General features: G+C 38.5%; 1 protein-coding gene and 1 long non-coding RNA gene across 3 annotated transcripts in view; one reads left to right on the plus strand and one right to left on the minus strand.

Moving 5' to 3' along the window:
• The window catches only part of MAF (MAF bZIP transcription factor), a 477168-nt gene that overhangs the window by 182612 nt on the left and 268636 nt on the right, over window positions 1-25920 (plus strand). The window lies entirely within an intron of this gene.
• Window positions 16818-25920, minus strand: part of LOC141551150 (uncharacterized) — a 62184-nt gene continuing 53081 nt past the window's right edge. The window contains exon 3 of the long non-coding RNA XR_012484793.1: window positions 16818-16886. This is a non-coding gene — a long non-coding RNA (uncharacterized LOC141551150). The remainder of the gene's footprint in view (window positions 16887-25920) is intronic.

Here is a 25920-nt window from a genome sequence, read left to right on the forward strand (position 1 = left end):
TGACTATGTGAAGGAAAATAGGCTCACCACAACAGTAGCTATTTCCCTGCTTAAATAGTGACCTCTCTCTTATAGATTTTAATCAAACGTTATCAAAAGTAACAGTGGTTTCCCCACAAAGGAATATTGTCCATAAGAGACTGACCTAAAGTCGATACTTTATTTAAAAGACCCTGACCAGTCAAGAGAGTGAAAAATATGTTTCCACAAGTTGTATGAGCACTTCCATTTGTATTCCCCATCACCCACTCCTCCAGATATTCTTTACCCTGGATAACTCTCCCATTCCCACACATCTAACATATATTCTCCAATTACATTTTCGATCATTATGAAATTAGGTACACCAAGAATTGGGAATGTAAGTAATAATAGCTCATTATAAAATTGTAGTTTTCATGTGAACATTTATTAAGTACTTACTATATGCAGGATACACTACTAAATTTTGAAATAGAATTCTTAATTGAAGTTTTTGTTCTGTCATCATCATTATTATTTTGTTCTTATAGTTTTAGTGGAACTCAGAAGTTCTTTAGAAACTCGTCACTCTTCAGTTGCTATTTCTTTGTATTCACTGTTCTAGGAACTATTGCTGACAGAATAATTGTATTGTAATGAAATAGAAGTAGTATTATGTCATCATCATTATTATCTAGCATGTACTAAGCATCTATATACCAGTCACTGTAGTCTCTGAGCATATAAATAAAAAAATTAGGCAATCCCTACCCTCTGCTAAGAGGATATCACATTTTCTGGGAATGGTGGCAAGGGAAAGGACATTAGATCTGGGCGGACAGAAGGAGAGTTGAGTCATGGGATAGTCTTCATATCTTTCTCGTTAGTAACTTGCTTGACTTTTTTCATGAGCAAGAAATAGAAAAAGGGGAAGATGTAGTTACGATGGACAGAAGGTGCCAAAATGGAAAATTGTTGAGATCTAATTTTGGCTAGGCTCTGATGATAATTCTGTGATTTATTAATTTATTAATCACCTACTATAGTTTTGGGTACTATGGGGGGGCATTGGATACAGTCCTGTGTTCAAATCTGCCCTCCGATTACTATCTAGGTGATTCTGGGCAAATCACTTAACCTTATCACACAGTTAGTGAGGGTCTTGAAGCCAAGAAGATGAGTCTTCTTTGGTTCCAGCCTAGTTCCAGCCACTATGCCACTTAGCTGCCCATGGTAAGTGCTTAATAAAAGCTAGTGCTAAGATTAAAAAAAAGAAAAATTGTTACTTCCCTCCAAGATCCTACTTCTAAAAGGGAGAGGTAGCAAGTAACAAAACTCCAGGAATATCTTTTGTTGAGAAAAGTAAGAGATAATGAAAGCTCTGCTCTGGAAACTGAGCCCCTCCTTTCACAGTTTCACCAACAAAGGATATTTTAATAAACTTTGAATCCAAAGATTTTAGAATGTCAAAGGCCAAGGGATCTTAGACACCATTTTGTCCAAGTTCGCATGGAAAATCCAATGGAGATGGTATTTATTATGGGCTTTTTGAAAAGTTCATACATGCATACATCTATATCTATCTACTTTCCTTAAAGCTTTTTCATATAAGTTGTTCATATGATCATTTGATGTTGGCAAGGACCTTAAAGATCATCTAATCTAATCTCTTATAGATTTTATTTTACAAATAAAGAAACTAAAGTCCAGAGAAGTATTTTAAATATATTTTCCTGGGAAGTTCTGAGTCCTGGAGAATTGAATATTGAGACATCATGTCAGACGCTGTTTGGGGGAATGGAAAGAGTTGGATGTAGATAGAGCCAAAGACTTGAATTTCTGCAACTGACTAGCTATGAACTTTGGTCAATTCGGTAATTTCTCTGAGCCCCAGTTTCTCTGAGAAACTGAGATGATAATGCTTGTTATACCTGTTCCAAAGGAGTCACTAATAGTAGCATCTAACTCACAGGGCTGGAGCAAAGATTTATATAATATATATACATATTTATATAAGACATATATATTATATATACATATGAAATATATATAGATAGATAGATAGATCTCATTTGATCTTTATATATAGAGTTCTTTGCAAACTTTGAAGCAATATATAACTTATCATCATCATTATTATTAACTATGATCTACTGCAGATATGTCAGTTATTTTGATCTAGGACAACTTATTTGTACAGGAAGAATGTAAGGTCCAGAAAAAGAAAATGACTTATCTAAGACCTCATCACAGGTTAGTGCCAGGTTTCTTCTGGGCCAGGGAAAGTATACAGTGTATGCAAAAGCCAGCCTGCTTTTTTCTATGAAGGGAAACCATGGGGAATGCTGCAAAGTGTACTTAGGTACAATGTCATTGTGGGCCCTGAGCAGTCAGGCAGCAACCCCTTTGGGGTGTCAGGTCACTGTCGGGGTGTCTATCATGTCATTACACATTAGGATGAAGCCTTGTTGGGGGAGGGCAGGATCCCCAGTCTATCCAAGCTGCTCTTGTAATGAGCCATGTCACAGCAGCCTCTTGCTGTCCAGTACATCTCTCTTCTGGGGAAAGTACATACACATCTGTATGTACACATCTATAATTTATTGGCTGGTTGGCTCATCAAGTCTATTGGTTTTCATAGCTACACTATTGTCAGCATGTTTCAGGATGAATTTGCTGCTGACATGGGTGAATGAAAAAATACTGACATTTTTTGCTATTGACCTTGACATATTTTAGTATTATTATTAGTGGTAGTTTCATTCCATGTGGGATCATCGTCCGAACGGGATCATGTACAGAAATCCAAGGGTGACTTCCACACTCAATGCTAGGATATCACTCCAGTCAAATGGAGGGATGACTTCCAGAGGACAGTTGTCATTGAGGAATGTCCAGCAAGGTGAATTTGGAGATGGTCACCTGACGAGAGATACTAAAGCCTATTCTTTAAAGTCTTAGCCCTCCCTAAAATGGTTTCGCCAAGAAAGGGTATTAGTCATTTTAAATGGAACCAGAAAATTATAGAAGGGAAAGTGTCAAGGACTTTGAAAATCATGCTATCCAAGGTCACAATCAGAGTTCACACCTGAGATGACTGGATCTTGTGTAACTTCAAAAGGATTTAGAATATTGAGCATGAAATGTCAGAGCTGAAAGAGCCTTTAGAATATACAACACAAAATGGCAGCATTGGAACGATCCTCCTCTAAGAGAAGACAAAATGTGAATACTAGAAAGGACCTTAAGAAATCACAGAATTATAATCCCAGACTTGGAAGGGACAGCTACCATGTCTTCCTTGAGATCTTTCTTTTAGCTAATCATGTCCCATTTATGCAATGGATTCTCGTATGCCATAGCAGAGGTCACTTAGTCTAAGTCTCTAGATTTCAAAAAGAAGGAACTGAGACTTAGAGAAAGGAAGTCACTTACTCAAGGTCACATGGTATAGGAGTGTCAAAGCTGGGAAGGAAACCCAGGACTCTGACTTACAGTGCAGTATTCTCCCTCTAAATCTGGGGTTCTTAACTTTTTTGTGTGTCTTGGATCTTTATGACTGTCTGGTGAAGTCTTTGGACCTCTCAGGGGAAAAAATGTTTTTAAGTGCATCAAATGAAATGTGAAGGATAAAAAAAGAAATCAATTTTATTGAAATAAGATTAGCAAGGTAATTTTTTATGTAGAAATATTTCTGCTCTAAATGAATGAATAAAATAGCTTATGGAGACAAAGTTTATTTTTTCTCGATGAAGTTTCTGCCCAGCTTTATTTGACCACAAGGTCCAAAAATATCTCACAAGCATTTTGGTTATCACCCACAGATTCACTTAAGCAAATTCTATCTATCTATCTGTCTGTCTGTCTGTCAGTCTATACACACACACACACACACACACACACACACACACACACACACACATACACACACGTGTCCATAAATTTTAATATTTTAAGTATACAATGCAAGTCAGGAAGGAGTTTTTATACTAAGAAGGAACAAAGAACATTTATTCATATATGCAACAAAGGAGTAAACATGTTTTTCCATACAAATAGAATCAATAAATATTCAAAGAAATTAAAGCACTTCTTGGTTTAAAAAAAGTGGAATCCAGGGGGATGTCCCAATTGACTGGTGAATCAATGTGTTATAATGGAAAGAGATGTAATGGATTTGGATTGGAGGATGCGAGTTCATATCCACCCTCTGATGACTGAACAAATCACTTAAAATCTGTGGACCTCTGCCTCCTCATCTGTAAAACTAGGGTGCTGAATTACTTGGTGAGGCAACAAACATTTATTAAACACTTTCCAGTGCCTAACTCCTAGGCTCTATGCTAAATACTATTTACCAAAGAGAGTTTTTTTTAAAAAGCAGGGTTATATCACCTCTTGGATCTTGTTATATCCCTTGGACCTGTTGAGAATGACCTGGGTCATAATCTTAAATCATTCATAAAAATGTGTATACTGTAAGAGGTCCTAAAACTATTTTATTCATGAACCTTTCTCAGAAAAAGTTTTTTTTGATACAGAAAATAAAATACTTAGGATTTCTAAGGAAACCAATTATATTAAAATAAAGATTTAATTTTTCTCTGCTGTTTAAATTCACAAATCCCCTGAAATTTAGTAATGGATCCATGAGCCCCAGATTAAGAACCTCTAGACTAGAGGGAGGGAGGATTAGGCTTGACTTAGCCTCTACATTCAATAGGCAGACATCCCAAGGACATGTTAAATAAGTGACTGCCCAATCAAGGTGACTTCTCTCATCTCTCCTATCCATTTGGTATTGGGGGGGCAGAGTTGTAATTGCTACACCCCTTCTCCCTAAACAGGTCTTGTAGCAGCCAGAAACCTTTCTTATGCGATTTGGGGACATCACATATAAAAGGAAGTCTGGCACCCATTAGGCTTTTTGTCAGAGTGAAGGCTGGATCCTTGCTCCTATTTAATCAGCATTTCTTGGATGGAGGAGGAGGATTACTGGGAGAAATCTAAATAGCTAGGTCTTAATTTCTTGAACCCATTGAGGATGAGATATGTTTACCTCCTGCTGAGGTAGCTATCAAAACAGAAGGGAAATATTTCTGTCCACAAAGCCCGACAAGCTCTGTCCCCAGAGATGAATGGTCTTTTCCATGGAGGCTTTAAATAGGAGTCAGAATGAGAGTGAGCAGCACTGGGTTGAATAATTAGATTGTTCTTCATAAATCCTGGAGTGAAGACTTTCAAGCAGGTCTATTATGAGTGTCCTATGTTAGCGGTAAGCTTTATGTGGTGTGGACACAGCCTTGTGCTATGCGTTGATGATGGGTAAGTAAATCACCAATGATTGGGGCTAAGGGATGACAACTCCCTGTTAGCCCTGTGAAAATTGTCTCCTTCAAAACAGCAAGAATACCACTCTCCTTGTCTTCATTATCATTATTATTATCACTAAAACATCCCAGGGTCTGGCACCTAAGGCTAACTAGGGCCATTTTGAACACTTGATTTGTAATTGATCACTTTCTGTGTCTTTTATGAATATGTGCAAATGCACCTAAAAGCCATGACTGATGCAATGGTCGGGTTAGAATCTCCAGTGATGGATTTATTGGGAGGAAAAGTTAAGAACATCATTTTGAGGTCACTTATATAAGAGATTAGCCCAGAGGTGATGTTCTGTTTGCAGTAGTCTATTGTCATAAAAATATAAAAAGAGAAAATTAGACTTGTTCTGCTTGATGAGAAGAGAAGATAAAAATGAGACTAAGAATAATTCATTTGTTCATTCAATAAACATTTATTAAATTCAGACTACATGCATCGTACTGCACCAGGGATGGACACCGAGTTTGGATAGGACATTATTTCCAACTCTTAAGACTGAATACAATTGGCTTTAAAGGCAAAATAGATGTCACTGGAATCTTAGAGGAGCTTACAAATGCCCTTAATTGAAAATTGCTGTAGAAGTTTATTTGTTTGCTAGATTTTGTTTCAGTTTGATTTCTTTATTGTGAAAGGACCAAGACTTTCTCTTGAGGAACATGATTGTTGCTTAGTGGGCAAACCAAGTTCCATTCTCTGGGTGTTCAGAGTCCTCAGAGAATTCTTAGAGTCAGCATCAATGAATGAAAAAGCATTCAATAGGCACTTACTATGTGCCAAACACTTTGCTAAGCACTGCAGTTATAGAGTAGTTGTGGTTTGTTGTTGAAGGTCCAGTATTTTGTCCCCAGACAGATTCCTGGAGTGGAGTAGAGGAAGGAGTTGACCCTTTCCATATATGGAGATAGTGGGCAGTGAGATGAGTGTGCTCTGGTGATTCTTGAAGCCCTGAGCCTGTGTTTAGCTGTGATTCCCAGCACTGTTTCTCCCAATGATGACAGGTCAGTGATGACGGAGTCCTGACACAGGATAGAGCAAATAATGCTGAGCCAGAGGAGTCTCAACAAGGGAAAAGAGCATCCATGATGGAGACAAATAATCCCAGATCAGTGTTGTAAATTATTGTGAAGTGGGACATTGGAGATCAAGGGCTGATGGCCAAAATGAAGCTCCTGGTACCTGTCTTTAGGATCCTTGGGAAACCGTACCTGGAAAGACATTCTAGAGGGAGAGAGATGCTGAACAGTCACAAGTTTACAACTCCCAGAGGCTCCCATTCAATGGGCATCAGCAAACGCTGATTTTCATGACTAGCTGCAACTGGGCATCTAAATGAGTTCATTGTACCAACCCTGGTAGAGTTTACTCTCTAACTATTAGCTGTAAGTTGTAAAGACAAAGATTTTGGCTTGAAAAGGAAAAAAAAAATTCCTGGCACTCAGAACTGTTGCAAAGTTAAATGCATTGAACAGAGAGGAAGTAGATCCCCCATTCCCAGAACTATTCAAATGGAGGTTAGCTAACTTTTCATTGAGGGTACATCGGAGGCAATTCCTTATGAGGTTCAGGTTGGCTTGGATGCCATCTGATATTCCCACTAGCTTTGAGATTCTTTAAGTCACTTACTGGAGTCATTCAAGCTTATTTCTCTCCTTTGAGGAGAGAATGTAAACTGCTTGAAAATAGGTTATTTCATTTCCTGCATTTACAGTACCTGACACATAAGAGGTATTTGATGAATGTTCATTGGCTGGTTGATTTGAGATAGTCGTATGGTTGAAAATTTATTAAATTTAATGGGTCATTGTTCAGCCCCCTACTGAACTAACCTAGACTGAGATATTCAGGGGATAGAACATATTTTTCTTGTGGGAGGATGTAACAAACACACTCACATACACATGCACACTCACTCACAAACACACACATGCACACAAAACTGCCACTTCATTGTGGCTTGAAGGAAATTTGAGGCTCCTAAAGGTTATGCAAGGAGAGTGGATGCCCTGAAAAGTCCTAGCAAGGTGGGCAGGTTTTGAGCACAGGGTCTATGGAGGACCATCTAGATGGAAGCAAAGAGAATATTTTCTCATCATTGAGGAACATGATAACCCTCATACATTGAGAGCTATTTAGTATCAACCACCAGTTGTTTGGATCCTTTCTGTTTTCCTTCTTTGCTTTGCTTTTTACCATTTTTCATGGCAGAAACATGGCCAAGCAGAGGTAGGTGTTGGGCTTTTTATGTGACAGATAACCAGATAAATCAGGGATGAATGGAGGAGCAGCACAGTCCATTGTCAATGTGCCAGGCTGCTTCCACTGTATGATATTGCCCCTTCTTTCAAAAATACATTGATCCTCCCATATCTCCATATTCCATTTTTTCTCCTATCCCATCAGGAACTTGATTCCTGCAAGATGACAATGGATATTAGTAAACCATATAAACCAATACATCTTCATACCATTGCCCTGAATCAGCCAATTACAAAAGGATCTTAGGGCCCAACTTCCCACCTCCAATGGTATCCCAGATAAAGAATCATTTAGGCTCTGTTTACAAATCTCCACACATTAGAAATTATCTCATCAAACAACTAGGTCCATCTTTAGCTAGCTCTAAATGTTAATAAGTTCTTCTTAATAGTGAACCCAAATGAACCTCTCTATAACTTCCTTACATTGACCCACCCTCACCTACTTCTGTGACTAAACCCAAACCTGAAACTCCTTCCTTGTCTCAACCTAGTCTTTTCCATCCATACTAAGACCTCTTCTGCCTCTTTTTCTTCTTTTTCTTTCAAGGTTCAGCTTAGGAGACATGTCCTTAATAAAGTTGCTTCTGGCATTATCTGACAGATGTAATGTCTCCCTCCTCAAATTTTCCTAGAACATTTTCCATGATTTTCTCTCTTGTTCCTGTCTTTCTCTACCTTGAATCATGCATTAATCAACAAGCATTTATTAAGAACTTACTATGCGTCAGAAACAACCTGGCATAGTAGAAAACTGGGCTGAAGTAATCATCATAATAATTAACATTTATACATTATATATAACTATATACGAATAGTATATAGATTAATGCTGACATATATACATATAAGTATATATACACATTATATATTTATGCATATAGGCATATACATATGTGTGTATATAAGAATATATATATATGTGTGTGTGTGTGTGTGTGTGTGTGTGTGTGTGTGTTTGAAAAATACTTTATCATTATTATCTCACTTTATCCTCTCAACAATCCTGTTAAGTAGATGCTATTAGCATTTTTATTTTACAAATGGGGAAACTGAGGCAGACAGAGGAAGGATTTTTTGTTTATTTTTTAAATTACTTGTCCAGTGTCACATAGAAAGGAAATCTCTGGCACAAGATTTGAATTCAGATCTTCCTGACTTTGGGTCTAGCACTTTACCCACTACAATAGGAAAAACATGCATTCCAGGGAACTTCTTAAGAACTAGAACTGTTTTTCCTGACTTTCTTTTGTCTTCCCAGTGCTTAGCACAGTTCCTGACACACAGCAGATGCTGAGTAAATATTTCTTGACTTGACTTGGACTAACTAGTTATGTGACCAAATCACTCAAACTCAAGTGTTCTAGGGCCAGTGACACTCTAAGACTATGAGTTGCAGAGAAAGTGCCAGACTCTATGGGTATAGAGATCATTCTGTATCCTCCACTTCCAGTTCCTCTTTACGGGTTGTCTTCCCCAATTAGAATGTAAGTTCCTTGAAGCAGGAATTATTTTGTTTGATTGTGTTTATATTCTTAACACTTAAAACAATGCCAAGCACATCATGAGTGTACCAGTGTTAGATCATAAATTTAATTGTTTTATTTCTATCTATTCATCCATTAACTATTCATCTATCTATTCATCTAGCTAGTTGGCTATTCATCAGTCTATCTCTTATCCATCCATCCATTTATCATCTATCTATCCATCCAACATCTATCAATTATCTTACTATCCATCCATCATTGATCATCTATTTATCCATCTGTCTGCATATCTATCATCAAGCCACCTAGCTAGTTTGCTATCCATCTATTTGTCTGTCTTCTACCTGTCCATCCATCTATCATCTATCTATCTCTAATTTTTCATCTAACTATTAGGAATGATCAATACAGAAAAAGGAGTTGGTTTGCTCCTTAATCTGAGGGAAAAGAAGAATAGTTAGGTTAGTCTTTACAGAGTGAGAAGAACTGTATATGCATGCATATATATATATATAATTTTGGAAGGATAGGTTGGATCCAGCCTTGGAAGGACTTTAAATTTCCAGCAGAATTTACATTTTATCATAAAAAGCAATAGAGTTTATTAAGTAGGTGAGTGACATGATCAGACTTGTATTTTAAGCTGGAATATAGATTGGGGTGGGGAGAAACCTGAGGTGGAAAAATAAATTAGGAGGCTATCATATAATATTTCAGGTGAAAGGTGATGAAGGCTTGAATGATAAAAGACAGATTACAAGATCCCTGAGGGCAGGGGCTGTGTGTGTGTGTGTGTGTGTGTGTGTGTGTGTGTGTGTGTTCATAGCTCTGTGTATATATGTATGTATTCCCAAGCTTAGACTCTTACAGAAAATAAAACATTCATATAATTTAATTGTTTTACACCACTTTGTCTCTTCTGGAACATGCTACCCTTGTCCATAGGGATGTAGAATATTAGAGAGAGAAGGAGCCCCTTATTTTATAGACCACAAAACTGGGAGCCAGAAATGTGTCTAAATACATACAATTATTAAGTAGAAGATACAAACCCAGGTCTTTTTATTTTCCAAACCCAGTAAACCTTGCTACCTCTTAAATCCATAATATCTCTACTTCCTGAAGCCAATTTTGATCAACCAATATTTATTAGGTATTTACTTCACATAGGTCTCATGCACTGTACTAGGGATATAAAATGAGTTTGTAACATTAAAAAAATATGAAAATTTAACATGCATATATTTCCCAAGGAACATTCACAAAGAGTCAATGACCTATGCTTGTGAAGTCAGCCTGGGATGTGATGTCTGACCATCATTCTAGCTAGCAAACCATGGGTAGGAAGAGGGACAGATGCTAAAAAGTAATCTTCCATTCCTGTCTCTCCCAACAAAAATCAGGTTCTCTCCTTCTCTCTCCTAAAAGTTCTGCATCTTCTATTACATAAGGTGCTTAGGTGATATGCCAATAAATGGCGTATGAATACTTAATCAAGGTGCCATGAATTATAAATGGCATGGAAGTTATCTACATAGCTTCCTAATTGATGGGAGAATGATCCTTTATCTTTTATCAAGACTCATGGGAGGTAGGAGGTGAGAATGTATTCTGACTGATAAATCTTAAAATTTGTTAGTGGAACCATCAAAAGCTACATGGAAGCATCACTATGGGCACAGATAAAAACAGGAAGACATTGTTGACCAGGAAGTGTGCTGGGGAAGTAGATGACACTGATCTGGAGAGAAGTCAGCTGAGGATTCCCTAAGATGAGAATCACTGCTTAAAAGGAGGACTCATTAAGAGTAAACACAGAGACTTGGATGCAAACAGTAGGCAACCTCCATTATTACTCCTATCATCATCAATCATCATTACTATGGTAGCTCCCATTTTTATTACACTTTAAGGTTTATTTAAATGCTTTCCCCACAATAACCGTGTAAGATGTGAGGTGGATAGTACAGATATTAACATCCTTATTTTATAAATGAACAACCTAAATCTTTTTTTAAAAATCTTCTATTTTTGAATTTTATTCTTTGAGCACCAATGACCAAATAGCAATACTTTTAAAAATATTTTAAATTAAAAAATTAACAATTATTTTTCCATTAACAGACTTTTCCCCCTTCTTTCTACCTCTCCCTACTAAAAATATATATAGTCAAGAAATTCAAATTAATGCATCTCCAACTCTGAAATTGTACCTCATATCCCATCTATTCCCAAGGTTTATTGAGTTCATCTTTGTAACTTCTCTCAGATAAGTTCCTTCTTCTCCTCTGATTTTACCAGTGTTCTGGTACAAAGCCCTCATCACCTCACATCTGGATTATTGTAGTTGATAAATCTGCCTGCCTCTAGTCTCTCCCCACTTCAATCCATCTTTCATTCAGACACTAGAGTGATTTTTCTAAAGTTCAGATTTAATCATGTCATCTCCATAGCTACCACCCCAATTCCCAGCCCTACTCAGTAAGCTTGGGTGCTTCCTTTTGCTTCCAAGATCAAATACAAAATGTTCTGTTTGGCATTGAAAACCCTTCATAACCTAGCCCCCTTCGACCTTCTTCCCCTTTCACCTTCCTCCATTGACTCTGGCCTTCTGGCATGATCAAGATACTCATCTCTTGGTTCAAGGTATTTTATCTGGCTGTCTCCCATACTTGGAATGCTCTCCCTTCTCTACTCCAACTACTGATCTCCATCTCTGGCTCCCTCTAATTAAAGTATTTCAACTAAAATCCCATCTTTTACTGGAAGCTTTTCCCAGCTCCACTTAATTCTAGTGCCTTCTCTCTGATAATTATTCCCTATTTATCCTTTCTTTATATTTGTTTATACATTCTGTCCCCTATTCAGCTGAAAGTTCAATTGAAGTCAGGGAACATCTTTTGCCTCTTTTTTGTATGGTCACAATGCCCAGCCCATAGTAGACACTTAATCAATTGATTGATTTTTAAAAATTGAAATTAGCGATCATCTTGATTTTAGTTTACCTTTTATTTAAAAAAAAAGATTGCAACTTTGTTCATACAACTTATGGTGTAAAGAAACTTTTTAAAATGCTGGTTATTTATTAAATATGTATCGGATTTGGATTGGATTGATACAATAAGTTCTTTCAGATAGTTATTTCTAAGAAGCTAAGTGGTGTGGTGGTTAGAGTATTAAATCAATAGTTAGAAAGAACTCAAATCCAAACTCAGACTAACTAATGATCTGGGGTAATTCACCTTTTCTCAAGGTGTCTAAACAAGGTTATTCCTCCCTAAAGTTGAAAGTACATACTTTAGACTCAAGCTAGGTTATTTCATTAAAATCAACACTGTTAGTACTAGAGAGTCATGGCACTAGAGAAAGGACACTGCACACATAGTTAAGCTCCTTGAGGGCAGGGACTTAGTATCCCTTTTGCTCCATATAGTATCTGGCACATAGTAGGTGCTTACTAAAGGTTAATTGACTGACTGACTGACATTGAAGAAGGTTGTACAGTGAGAGGGGGACTGGATATTAGGTCAGAAGGCTGTTTCATGTACTGGCTCCACATCTTACTAGCCTTTGGACTTTGGGCATGTTACTTAGCTGCTCAGCACCTCAATTTCTCCAGCTGTGAGATGAAGGAATTGGAGTAGTAAGCTTCCAAGGTACATAAAGAATGCTGAAGAGATGTAGGTTTTCAATTCAGACTCTGCCACTTCATACTTGTGTGAATTTTAGTAAATGCTTAACATCTGATTCTCTGAAAAATGATCCACAATATGCTCTTACGTTAAATCTCCATCATTTTGATTTTCCCCATCACTTTCTTAAATCAATACAATCAAGAAAACAAGAAACCAAGCCCTGATTTTAATTGTTTGTTCTCATCATGGCTATAGCTGGTTTCTGTACGCCCCTTCTTTGGGCTCTCTACCTATGATCCTCTTCTCCATAAATCCATAATCCGCTTTTGCTGTGTCCTTCATAGAACTGCAAGCTATTTGATTTTGAGATTACCCCCAGAGATCATTTTGTATTGGGGTTCTTGGCATCTGTGGGATCCACCAACCTTCAAGGTATCCATGGGAAGATTTTGGGGGGAGGCAGGTGTGAAATGGAGGAAATTTATATTTTTATTCTTACTGACCTCTAACTGAATTTAGTATTTCCTTCCATTATGAATGAAGGCAACATATCATTATAGGTTTTTAGGCAGCTAGGCGGTACAGTATATAGAATGCTGGACCTGAATATAGAATGCTGGACCTGAAGCCAAGAAACTCTGAATTCAAATCCTGCCTTAGACACTTAGTAGCTATGTGAATGTGGGCAGGTCACTTAACCTCAAATTCTTCATCCATAAAATGTAAATAAAAATAGCATTTACCCACCCCGCCCCCACCCTCCTATCTCTAGCATCTTGTAAGGATGAAAGGACATAACACATAAAATTCTTTGCAAGTCTTAAAGTATTGTATAAATATAATTTTGTCATCATTATTATTCTGTGGGGCCCATAAGCTTCACAAAATTGGGATCTAGAGCACAAAAAAAAAGCAAGGTCTAGAACTCATGTATTGTATCACCTGCTAGATTTTACAGAAGAGGGAAAGCACTCAGTAGGACTCATGTCTGAGTCTTATGCTCCTGGAGCAATATCTAATAAGGCTTCTCTCAAGCACAACCTCCAACAATCCAAACAGGCTTATTAGTATCATTCTCCTTCCAGGCCAGGGCTGTCTCAGATTTTTTCTCCTGCTTCCCAGCAGTTTCCTCTTAGTGGAGCAGAATGACAATGATGAGATGAAACCCATAAAGTCTTCAGCACCGCTGTTTTGACAGGCAAGATTACCTGCTGTTGTGTGATATGATTAACCCAAATTAACCCAAAAACAACACCCAGTGAAAATTACCAAGGAGAAAAGAGACATCAAGTTCTATTGTCTGCTTTGGTGATGGAACAGCTATTTCCTCTTCATTATTGCTCTTTCACAGGTGTCGTGGGCTGAAAGGTACTTTTCTAAACATAGACAAGTATAAAAATTTCAAATCTTACTGCACAGTTGTTAACAACTTATAGTCCTCCCCTCTCCTTCCTCGATTTCTCCGTGGGACTACAAGCCTAGTGATAATTATCTAACCAACTGTCATTCAAATATGACATTTTCTTTCAATTCAATTCTGCAAACATTAATTAAATGAAGACCAATCTCAAAGCACTGTCCTAAGTGCTGGGGATATAAAAACAAGAAACATTTCAGATCCTCAAGGCATCATGGTCCAGTGGAAAGAGCATGGTTCTGATTACATCAAGGGCAAGGCACCTGACCTCCTTGGGCCTCAGTTGAGAGATATATACTATCAGAGTAGAAGAGAAACCTCCTAAGTTGGGGCATGGAATTTTGGAGCTGAAGGGGATCTCAGAGCATATTTACTTTAATTTTGCAAAGTAAGAATTTGATTCAGCAAATAATAGAAGGACTAGAGTTGATAACTTTGTCTTTGCTCAGGTTCTGTAATCTTTCCAATCCAGTAGAAATCAAATTTAAGAAAGCCAAGTGAAAATGGGCAACAATCCAAAGAGAGAGTGAAGGTTATGAAATGACAGAAATTGAGATCCTGTGATAATGAGGAAAACAGATAGGACTTTTTAATGTTTAAAGGGTTAACATTCATCAAGAATAGGTGTGGTCATTGTGATTTTCTATGTTTGAATCTTAGTTTCTTCATCCATAAAATAGAAATAATTATACCTATACCCCCTATTTTATAGGACTGCTGTGAGGAGAGCCTTTTGCAGATTTCAGTAGAAATGTTGGTTTGTGAATATCATAAATAATGATGGAGAGATTTTTGGGGAAAATATAGACTATTGAGTTGTTCTTCTTACTTTCAGCTTCCTCCCTACCCACTTCCTGGCCATGCTTCATATTACCACTAATGTTACTAAAGTAACATGCTAATGCTACTAAAATCCAAATGTGATGATTTTACTCCCTACTCAGGAGCCTCCTATATCTCCCTATTGCTTCTTGTATAACTACAAAATCTTTAGTCTGACATTCAGGGCTCTTCTCTACAATGAGACTTTCACAATATGAGCCTAAGGCTCATTTCTTATTACTTCCCTCCACACACAATCTTCATTCTAGTTAAAAAGCCTATTCCCCATCCTATGAATCTTATCTCTGCCTCCACTGTTCCCCCCCACTATTCATATCTGGAGCATACCTGTTCTTATTTCTGCCTTCAAAACCTTCAGGTGCTTCTTCCTAGGCTTCTCTTGATCTCACTGCCCACTTTTCCTTCCATCCAATCGTTAGTGCTTTGAATATGCTTTTACTTTGGATGTGATTTATATTTATTTACTTGTGTACAGGGTATATGTTGTCCCCCTCCTCCATAGAACGTAAGCTCCCTGAAGATAGAAATTTATCCCTACCACACATTTTAACTGCTTGATTGAACTGAATTGGATTGAATTTGGTATGTCATTTCTGAGCAACATTACAAGGAGTTTTCCTCTCAACCCAAACAAAACGAAATTTAAAAAACAAAACCCTGAGTTGTTTTGATCACAAATAGAAGCTTCCCTCTCCAGGCAGGCAGTTGGTGTCTTTGGGGGGGTGGTGTTTGGCAGCTGCTATAGAAGTTGGTACACTATGAGTAAGAATGGTATCACCATTTTAGTCACATCCTGAAAGAAGATCTGGGCCCTCAGAGGTCACCTTATTAGCCTTTGTGACACTCTACAGAACTTTTCGGGTTATCATGGACAGAAATTCAGGTCTTTGTTCTAGAATAAGAACTGTTCCTTATATAGCCAGTTAGGTTTGTTTTTTTTTTCTCCCAGATATAGTTTTAACTTCCCACTTCAGTCCAACTCTTAATCTTCTGGACACTGTGAGTTCAGCCATACTGAAGAATCTCAATATGGAAGAAGAAATGTGATGAACCTGACTTCATAGGATCTGAGTTTAAATACTTCTTCTGTTACTTGCCACCTGTATAAGCTTGGACAAAGCACTTGGCCCTCCAGACTCATTTTTCTCATCTTTAAAATAAGGGGGTTGGACTCAGACTTTAAAATTCTTTCCGATCCTAAAAGGATGAACCTATGAACTCCAGAATATTGAAGCTAGAAGAGAGTTTACAGACCATCTAGTCCAACCTTCCCATTTTATAGATGGGTAGTGATTCCGCAAGGTCCCGCAGTGAGTGCAACAGAAAGAGAACAGGATTACGAGAAAAAGGACTAGAATTCACAGATCTACAATCTGGGGCCAAGTCCTTCACCTCCCTAGGTCTTTGTCTCCTCATCTTTAAAGTAAAGGGTCAGCCAGGTGTGTAATTCCTGCTACAGGAAAGAGAGGGTGAGGCTGGTGGTTGGATCATGTAAGCTCAGCTATTCTGAGTAACAGTGGTCTAAACACTAAGTCTGATGTCAGTTTGAGAAGCAGGAATACTGGAGCAGAGGAATAGTGATCTTTCCAAAGAAGGCAAAGACTCCCAGGCTGAATACAGAAACAGATCAAAGCCTCCCTGATGATTAATAGTGGGATCAGGTCTGTAAGAGGTATCACTGCTAGCCTGGATAAACTAGGAGACCCAGTCTTAAAATGATTAATAGGATAACTAAAAGGCACAGTGGATAGAGTGCCAGGCCTTTAGTCAGGGAAAACTTGATAAACTCAGATACTTACTAGCTTTGTGATCCTGAGCAAGTCGCTTAACCTAGTGCCTCAATTTCCTTATCTGCAAAATGAGCTGGAGAAGAAAATGGTGAACCACTCTAGCATATCTGCCAAAAACAAAAACAAAAACAAAAAAAAATAGGTCATGAAGAGTAAAAAAAATTAAACAACAATAAATTCATTTTAATGATTAATAATAATGAGAGATAAAATTTGTATAGTGTGACCAGCATGAATCTCTAAGTAATTTACAATTATTACCTCATTTGATCCTCACAATAACCCTGAGAAGTATATGATATTATTATCCCCTTTTTGTATATCAGGAAATTGAGGCAAATAGTGGTAAGACAGTTAGATGGATAGATAGGTAGATTCATAGATAGATAATGAGAGGTATTGGCAGATAGAAATAATGAAAGAAAAGAAAGAAAGAGAAGGATATAGAAAAGTAGATAGATAGAAAATAGATGAATAGGTAAATGATAATAGAAATAAAGGCATGAATGAATCAATAAATGAAATAAAGGATTAGAATAAATGGTTTCTGCTGTCACTTCCAGCTCCATGTCCTCTGAGATAAGGGACAGTCAGATCTGAACTGAGGTCTCCTAATTCCAGGCCGGCTAAACCATTTTATCCTTAAAAATTGGATGAACCTAAAGAGTTGTTTTGAACAAGCTTTTTCTGTTCTCTGACTGAAATTAATGTAAAGGCCAACCCTGGCACCTTTTCTTTCTTCCAAAAGAATTTGTTCATCCAGAATAATGACAGGGTTATACAAACTGAAAGGACTGATTGACCCGAGATTTGTGGTCACATTTTGGATCTGTTCCCAAGGCAGCTAAGTGAGGCTTGGATACTTTCCTAATACCTTGTGTGTTCCTCCCAAATGCATGCAGGATGTACTCTTTGTATTGTAGTGTTCATCCTAGGGGGTGAAGAATCTCTTCTTTCTCTCTATATGATCTGAGGGAGCCCATTCCAGAATTTTCGATACAGTAGGCATTTAAAGCATATGTTTCTTACCAGAATAAATGATTTCAAACCAGAGTGTTAAGTGGGAGCCATCCTTGTCGTGGTATCCTTCTGCTCTCTTTTCTCCTTGTGCATATGAAACGGACAACCTGAACTCCTGAGCCCCTGCCTCTGCTGACCTGATCAGTTCCCATGGGGCTAAGCTCTCTCTTCATTCCCCACTTTGGATATTTGGCAATCTCAGGAGGCAGCACTGCACTTAAGAATTAGGAGGACAGGGTCCTAGTCATTGCCATCCCACTTCATAGTTGTGCATCCTTGAGTTCTCCCTCTCTGATCTTAATCTTAATCTTCTCATCTGCAAAATAGGACTAAGAAAATTTCTATTCCCTATCTCATCGGATTATTGTGAAGAAAGTCTTTTGTAAAACATTATATAAAAATATTACCATGATTTAAATATTTCTGGTGTATCTGGGATCTTAAGGATATTCCCTTGTATTATACAGATTGCAGTGCATCTGGACTACCCATACCCATCCTGTTCAATTCAGATTTTCCTTTAAGCTTGCCTTCAGCATTTCCCAACCCCCGATGTTTTGGGATCTCCTCTTCATTTTCTTTATATTGGAGCCCAAGATTATCCCTGCACTCACTGTGGAACCAACCTACATATTACTCTCATTGAACCATAGTTTTAAGGTTGGGAGGGGAATAAGAGACCATTAAGTCCAATTCCCTCATTATACAGAAAAGGAATTGGGGTCCAAGAAGGAGAAATGATTTGGTTAGGATGACACAGCTTGTAAGTAACTAATTCAGTCTTCTCATCTCCAAGTGCCCTCCCATCCCTTCTCGGCAGAATTCCAAATGTCTTTAGTATTTCCTTAATTGTGTATAGCAATTGAAGCTTTATAAAGACTTTGTCTCTCTCTCTCTCTCTCTCTCTCTCTCTCTCTCTCTCTCTCTCTCTCTCTCTCTCTCTCTCTCACACACACACACACACACACACACACACACACATACACACACGTATGCCCTCCAATCTTCACAAAAGCCTTATAGGTAAGCCAGGGCCTATATATATCTACTTTACAGATAAAGTTTAAGATATGAGAAGTTCAGGGACATTTTCCATGTCTTCCCAAATTTTTAAGTGCATGGTTAAATCCATAATGCAGTTCTTGACTTCCAGGCACTATAGCATCATTAAAAGGGAATGTCTCCTTTTGCAATAATTATCCATAAACAGAAACGACCCAACCCCCCCCCTTCCTCCCTCCCTCCCTCTCCCACCCCATGTTAGAACAATAACAACAACAAAAGGCTACCTGTGTTAAACAATGCTTTGTCTAAAGAATGGCTTCCTTTGGGAGATTGAAGACCCCTTAATAAGAGCCCAGATAGGATGCCAAATTAAGTCTAAGCCTGATTGATTGTTTTTATTAAGACTGTTCTGCCAGAAAGAATCGGTTTGGTGTAGATACAGTAATGTCTTACAGGACTCCATGCCAATTTGCACTCTCAGCCACAGTGCACTAATCAAAATGGTTAATAACAATTATAAGAAAGTTATCTCAAGGGATTTAGGGATACTTTAAAAACAGCCATCTGAGTCAGACTTGGAGAGAAAAAGCTGGTTCCCAGTTCCCTACCACCCACTGGAACCCCTGGTTGTTTGCAACTGGATTCACCTTCCAACTGTCAATCATTAACTCTGGTTCTTTCTATGCTATTCTAGCCCTGAAGTCGCATGAGTCTTCACCCCCCAAGATCAGAACTAAGTTGATGATAGATAGGATTTCTGCCCCCCTCAATGCACATACCCAGCCCAGCAGTTCAGCAACTAAAGGCCTTTTAAAGATTCCCACTAAATATCCATTTTCTTTCAAAGCAAAACAAAATTAGCAAGTGGGATGAGTCAATTAATCAATTGTTGATTTCTCTCTGGATCTGGAAACAACTTGTGGTAAGTGAGGATTACAGGGCTAGTAATCCTGCCAAAACCTTCATATCATTATCACCAGATTCAATACAAACTACAAAGAGTTTGGGTGGCAGGGAAATAGCCAGATTTGAAATCAAAAGAAAGGACCTCAAATTCCATATCTGCTGCTTATTATCAGTGGGATCAGTTCCCTTTTCTGAGCCTCAGTTTCTCTATCTATAAAATGAGGGCATTCAAGATATACTTTCTAAGGTTTCTTCTAGTTCAGGGATCCCAAGTAAGAGTGTGCTGGTAAATGATTAAAAACTGGTTCTCTAGAGAATGGACAAGGGGTGAATGGACATCCAACACATTTTTAAGTTTAATTTAGTCTGCAGTATTAATATTTCCTCCATCACTTTCTTAAGTGTAGGCAACAAATAAAACAATAAAATAAGCCTTGTTTTGATTACACCAAATTCTGAATATTGGAAGTTTAACATCCAGTTCTTTTGAGTAGGTTGGAGCTGGTTCCAGAACCCCCCTACTTCCTAGGACAAGATAAGAAAAATGATCAAAATCTCTTGGAATTCTAGAACTATACAGTTTAGGGAAATTTCATTTCTCTTGGCAAGTGGTTCTCTCTGAATATATCTGACCTTCTCCATATGTTTGATACCCAGTTAATCAGGGCCTTTCCTTTCAGGCTCATTATACAGACTCTTTTTTTATTTCAGCAGTCCTCGGTACCTCCTACCCCTTTACATGAGAGTTTTTCACTGAGTCCTTTAATTACCATTTTGGCCACTAGCCACCATTTTGAAGGGAGCTGCAGTCAGGGACAGTCTGAATTTGGAGGCCCCATACCCAGAAGGAGCCTGATGCATCCCAGGGCACTGAATGGCAGAGCACTGAAGGAGGAGTTTAAGAGGCATCTTGTCTCAGATTTATCTCTCAGCGCCTGCTTCGTGTCCCTGGGCAAATCCTCAAGTAAGTTCCCGAATTGGAAGTTTTCAATCTATATATGGATGACCACTTATCAGGAATATTGTAGAGAGGATTCCTACTTAGGTACAGGATGGGTCAGAGGTGTCTTCCTGTCCTGAAATCCTTTGATTCTATGATTTCTTCTTTCTAACTCTCAGATTCCTCATATCTAAAAGGAGGATTAAACAGACAAAAATCCCATCTGTCTCGCCTACTTTATAGGAGTGTTATAAGGATCAAGTGGGTGCTTGGGATGTTTAATAAATGTTTGTTGATTGATTGACTGTTGAAATGGACTGCAGAAACTGTAAAGTGCTATATAAATATAAAAGGATTATCACTGTGCTTACTTCAGGTTTCATGAGCAGTAGTGAGCATTGATGGCATTAACTGTTCAGCAATCCTGATTTCCAGCAAAAACTCCAATGTGGGAGAAAATCAATTCAAAAAGCACCTTTTAAGTGGGTGATACATACATGGCCACTATGTTTGATGATAAAGTAAAGTCACTGGAGTTGCTCCTAAGCAACCTAAGAGAACCATTTTTAAATCAATAATTTTATCATTATTTTTATATCTCTAGCACCTCATCAAATTCCTTAGACAAAGGAAGTGCTAAATAAATGTTTGTTTCATAGGATGGAATACCGAAATCATCCATGATTTTATCAATTTTATTCTACTCTCTTCCCTGCTTTAGTAGAATGTTTCATGAATGATTGTGGCCCAAAATCTTTATTCCTGGAGGATCAGTTCTCTGATGGAGACCCTCCCCTATCCAAAGTTGAGCTGATCTTCTTACCACAAGCACTGTCTATTGTTGGATTGTAGAATGACAACGATCATATCTCACATCAGTACTTTATGGGAGTAACTCCCTTCTTTTGTGTGATTTATCACTCCACTGATGCATATAGATCACAGATCCTAGATGATTTTGGAGAGATCGTGATGTATTACCCTGTGGTCCATTTGGGGATGAGCTTCTCAGCACTTAGCCAGCTTGGTCGTAGAGTTACTTTCTCTGACACTATAATCAAAAGTCCTTCCACGTTGACTTTTCTGTGACTCCATGACTCAACCTAAGTTACAGCCCCTCCTTTGCTTACAGCCCAGAGTCCCTTTCGTGTCATGCTAAGGCATTCAGATAGAACTTTTTTGTATATAACAATAACAACAACAATTACTTACTACAAGTGTCATCTGTATGGCTTTCCAACATGCTCTCCACCTCCCATACCAGTCAGTCCTTAAAATACCTTATGAGATGAATAAGGGAAAGTATTATTACTCGAGATCAATTTAACAAGCATTTATGACGTATCTTGTCATGTGTTGAATACTGGTGATGCAGAAATTAAGCTGAAGTAATTCGTGTACTCAAAGTGCTACAAGTTCACAGATGAGTAAGTGCTATATGTATGTATGTGTTTGTATATACACAATCATACACATCTGTACACATACACACAAATGCATATGTATGTAGAATATATGTGGGTACACACATGTGTGTATATTTATACACACATATATTACCTTGTTTTTTTACCTTATTTTTTACTTTACTCTTACCCAGATAGCCTTATCTTATGTTGCACTTGTGTGCCTGTACATATATACGAGTATACATATGTGTATATACTTGTGCATACTGCACACATAAATGTATGTGCACATATATACAAACAAATAATTTGGGTATGGTTGTATAAACAACTGGGAGAATTTTATAAAAGCATGTTCTGAAAGCTTTGAAGTAGGGAATGCAGGAGGTACAAATAATAATAAAGAAGAGCTTTGAAGGGACAAGTAGGGAATGCAGGAGGTACAAATAAGGATGGAAGACATTCTGTGCAAAAGTGTGGAATATTTCACAAAGGAAATAGTATTGTGTTAGTTTGGTCAGAGCATAGCTTATGAAAGGGAATAATGAGAAATCAGTCCAGTAACTAAGTAGGAGTCAGATATTAAAGGGTCTTTATGTCCATCAGAAGCACTTATATTTTATCTTAGAGGCAAGAGGGAGCCATTGGAATTTCTTGAACAGGAGAGTGACACAGTCACAAATGTTTTAAATTAATTTAGGGAATTGACAGCCCAGAGTAGTCAGGTGCTTTAAAACCAATGAACAAATTGCTCGAGGCTGTCCCAGATTTTTTAAAATATCTTGACTGTTCTGTTCATGGGCCTAAATGTTTCAAGATGGAAGGGAGGCACCAGTACAGGGACAGGGGCATGAAATAATAACAATACACTTTAAAATCTAAATTGTTTGACTTGAACCTGTGATTTCATTGGGCTGGGGGACTCACCCAGAGAAAACTCCTTGTACCAAGACAGATCAGGAACTGTTCTGTGACTTGTGGTCTTAGAGATTTGCCTTTAGCAATGTGAGATTAAGTGACTCCCAGATAATATAAATCAGCAGTGGGACTGGAATCCTGAACATTTTTAATTCTGAGAAGGCCTGATTTCTAGCTCCATTCATTGAACTACCTCATCATATTTGTATAGGACATCACTACCATCATCATAATACATGTAATATAATAACAATAATGATAAAATTGTTATTAATAATAATAAACATTGCTTTAGGGATTACAATGAAAATTGCTCATGATACTCAGGATAAATATTCCCATTTTAGACATGGACAAGTAGGGAAGGAAAATGACTTGTTCATAGTGCATAGCTAGTCAGCAAGAACTAGGATTCATAAGACTATAGATTTAAAGTTGGAACAGAGCTTAGAAGACTTCATTTTACAGATGAGAAAACTGATACAGAAAGCAGGACTCAAACCTAGGTTTTCCTGATTCTCAGACCAGCTCTCTATTCTCTACACCGCCGAAGTTTAGAGTTAAAATCAGTAAATAACCTTAGAGTCTGTCAGGCTAGCATTTACTCCAGGGTAGCTGGTGGCTGCTACATGACATGTTGGACTTGAAATCAGGAAAGCCTGGTTTGACATTGGATGGGTCACTTACCACTCAGATTTCTGCTCAGAATTTCTTTTTCTGTAAATTGGGAATAACAACCATAATACCTACCTCACAGGGTTATAAGGAAGATCAAATGAGATAAAATATATAAAGTGCTTACAAATATTAAAGCAATATATAAATGCATGTTGCTGTTGTTATTATTATTATTAATTCCACTAATCCACTCCTTTCCCATATAGTACCCCATTTGACTCTCATAGCAGCCCATGACAAGGCATGGTCTCAGATCACCCACCCAGTCAACACTGCAGCCTGGGCCTCTTAATAGTGGTCAGGCTCCTTCATATTCCGCTATGATCCCAGGGGTGGAAAAGGCAAGCTGGTTATGTGCCAGGGACCCTGTAGACTTGTCACGTTGCAACCCAAAGCAGCCAAGCCCCTCCTGGGCCTGGGCCCCAGGCCCTTAGGTCTCTCCCCACTGCGCCCGGCACCTTAATACAAACTCACCCCTGCTAGTCCTAAGTGGCCACAAGCCAAATTCATTCCAGAAGGCAGGATTCCAGCGAACCATTGGTGGATCAACTGGGGCCTCCTTTCCCCCCACATGCCTCAGTGAATATTTCAAAAGTTCTGGGTTTCTAATTGTGGTGGCAAGTTTAAGTGGCACCTAATCCGCCTGGCGTATTAACTGCTCTATTTCCAGACCATGTGCTTTGGTAACCAGGCCTGACACTTGCTGAGTTAATAATGACTTGATTCATGGGTAATGCCGAGCACAGGAGCCACATAATCTGCGGCGGGGCAGAAATAACTCCCCTAATTAGAAATGCCTGAGGGAACCCCCTGCAAAGTAGCTTGGAGCTCTGCATGTGGGTCCCCTCTCCTTCCCTACCCCTCCCTTTGTGCCCCAGCCCCCAGGGCCACTGCTCCTTCCCCCATGCCTGCTGATAGCAGGAACCGGCCTCTTGGAGAGGCAGGCTTGGGGAATGCCATTCCAGCCCTAGAAATAGCCACAGTAGGATTCCCAGTCCCTTAAGGTCTGGCCAAAGCTCTACACTCCCTAGAGAGGTAAGACACCTCTTATTATATGGTAAAATAATGTTTTAAAAAAATAGCAACCGTAGGCATTTATATAGCTCTTCAAATATTTATCTAATTTATTACAATCACTCCTGGAGACACAACTGTGAGATATTGATTCATCATTAATAAATAAGCATTTATTAAGCACCTACTGTGTTGCTCACTGGGAATACAAGCAAAAGAAACAATCCCTACTCTTGCTCCTTACTTTGACATGTGAATGTAGAGCCAATGAAGAAATAGCCAGTCACCAGACCTGGGTTCAAATTCTGCCTTTACTAATTATGTTACCTCTCAGGAAGGAAAGAAGGACCTTGAGCCATAGTCTGAAAATATAAATTAAAGAACAGTTGCAATTCACTTGGAAGAGGGAGCTCACCAGAAAATGAAAAAAACAAAAGTCCAGATAGCTTCTGCCTCCATTGCAGAACCTTCACCCCTACCTCCGGCCACAAAGTGCACTGCACACAGAAACCTAACTTGGTGAGGCAAGGACAGGAATTATTGCCGTCTCGCCATGGAATAAAATAATATACCACTTCACAGAGACACTAAATTGGGTAATATTAGCACTAAAGGGAGCTTAGCCTTAGATCTTATATGCTGAATAGATTTTAGCCTAACACCTTTTTTTTTTTTTTTTTTGGCTGAGGCAATTGGGGTTAAGTGACTTGCCCAGGGTCACACAGCTAGAAGTATTAAGTGTCCCAGGTCGGATTTGAACTCAGGTCTTCCTGACTTCAGGGCTAATGCTCTATCCACTGCGCCACCTGGCTGTCCCTAAGACCCTCTTTTTACAAGTATAGAAAGTGAGATGAGAATGAAGACCAGATCAGAAGATTAGGGTTGGAATCCTTATTCGCTCACTTCCTGCCAGACTCCCACCTCCCATCTCTGACAAGTTTCTTCCTCCCTATAATGGAGATGCTAGCATTCTTACTCCCTGATTCACAGTGGTGGGTTCACATGATCATTGGGAAAAAGCTGTGATCACGGCTGGAAAGACATCATTGCAGCTCACCCTCTCACTTTTCAGATGAGGAAACTGAGTTCTAGAGAAAGGCAATGTCTCATAGACCGTGAGGATCCAACAATAGGCAACTTTATGTGAGATGAATTTTTCCTGTTACTTTCCCCTGGCACCACTACTGCCTCTCCTTACTTAACCCCTAATGAGAACACCCACTTGGTTTCTTCCCATGGGCAGAGGCTGGC

This window comes from Sminthopsis crassicaudata, chromosome 1 (genome assembly GCF_048593235.1).
Source record: "Sminthopsis crassicaudata isolate SCR6 chromosome 1, ASM4859323v1, whole genome shotgun sequence".
Lineage (NCBI taxonomy): Eukaryota > Metazoa > Chordata > Mammalia > Dasyuromorphia > Dasyuridae > Sminthopsis > Sminthopsis crassicaudata.